General features: G+C 37.9%; 1 long non-coding RNA gene across 2 annotated transcripts in view; it reads left to right on the top strand.

The window, feature by feature from the left end:
* Positions 1-49: 49 nt before the first annotated feature.
* LOC106524602 (uncharacterized) overlaps positions 50-1,403 on the top strand; it is a 3,640-nt gene continuing 2,286 nt past the window's right edge. Inside the window, exon 1 of one of the 2 annotated variants that reach the window (XR_001311015.1) lies at positions 50-470. This is a non-coding gene — a long non-coding RNA (uncharacterized LOC106524602). Of the gene's footprint in view, positions 623-1,403 lie in introns of both variants that reach the window. The other variant, XR_001311014.1, reaches the window with a different exon arrangement.

The raw sequence follows: 1,403 nt of genomic DNA on the forward strand, positions 1-1,403 counted from the left end.
TAGAACTTAAGAGTGAATAATACCTAAATTTAATTATAAAACTAAACAATACCTAAGTTTGATTATAACAACAGCTTAGCGACTTGGAGCTAACAGTTGATGTGGGATCTAGTAAAGACCTTGTTGTGGATACTGGAGTTACACAAACAAATTATTGGTTGACGTTTGTCAGAAATGCTGCCAATCAAGCAAAATTGTCAAATTGTGTGGTTTGTGCAGAGGCACGACCAGCATTAACAGTCCCATCACCCTTGAGTAATGTGTCAACTTTTTTCTGTATGTTCCAATTACATATTAATGAGAACCCATCAGTTAAGTGTAAATATTTAGAACATTTCTTTCCTATGTCTTCAAGAACAGATGCCCCTCCTGTCTTCAAGGCGGTGGAGGGCAATTACACTTGTTTGTCCAGGAGGGGGAGGCAGAGAAGCGTGGATGTTGGACGGCTGAATATGACATGGTGCAAACAGGTGATTGATGTATCCTTGTGGGATAATGCAACAACGTTAAATGTGTATAGGGCAGATATATTTTGGTACTGTGGCAATAATCGTTTGTTAAAAGTGTTACCAGCAGGTTGGAGTGAGCTGTGTGTGGAAGTGTCCCTCGTCACGCCAGTCAGGTTTGTAAATATCACAATAGATGAATTACAGGAACATCGGGCTCTCTTGGATAAGCAGGTTGTTAACTTGAATAGGGTTAAACGTGAGTTTGATAAATATGCAAACAGTCCAGTGTACATTGATGCAATTGGAGTACCAAGAGGTATTCCTACTGAGTTTAAATTGCTCGATCAGGTGGCAACTGGTTTTGAAAGTATTTTACCATGGATTACTTTGAATAAAAACGTGGATCGTTTAAATTTCATACATTTTTCTTTGCAMAGGCTTAATAATTTAACGAGGGATGCCTTTCATATTGCACACGAGCAATTAGCAGCAACATCTTTAATGGCTTATCAGAATCACATTGCATTAGACTATTTATTGTCAGAACAAGGCGGAGTCTGTTCATTTTTTGGGTCATCTTGTTGTACATTTATTCCTGGAAACACTGACACTGATGGGTCATTTACAAAGGCTGTTAAAGCCCTACGAACATTGTCTGTGGAGATGAATGATGTTTCAAAATTGGCCACGCAAACCGAGGGATGGTTTATTAAAGTTTTTGGAGGTTGGAAAAAGGTGATGTCGGCTGTGGTGATGCAATTAGTCATGGTGGTGTTAATACTGGGTTTTTGCTATTTCTGTGGCATTCCTGTTGCTAGAGTGTTGTGTTTAAAGGAGACATATCATGCTAAATGCACTTTTTTTGCATTTATAAACTATTTTTTGTGCAATTATAGTGTCTAGGAGTGTAGAAAACATTAATTTATTCTGTTCTGTTACCGCAAAGATATTTTT

Source organism: Austrofundulus limnaeus, unplaced genomic scaffold, assembly GCF_001266775.1.
Source record: "Austrofundulus limnaeus strain Quisiro unplaced genomic scaffold, Austrofundulus_limnaeus-1.0 Scaffold194, whole genome shotgun sequence".
Lineage (NCBI taxonomy): Eukaryota > Metazoa > Chordata > Actinopteri > Cyprinodontiformes > Rivulidae > Austrofundulus > Austrofundulus limnaeus.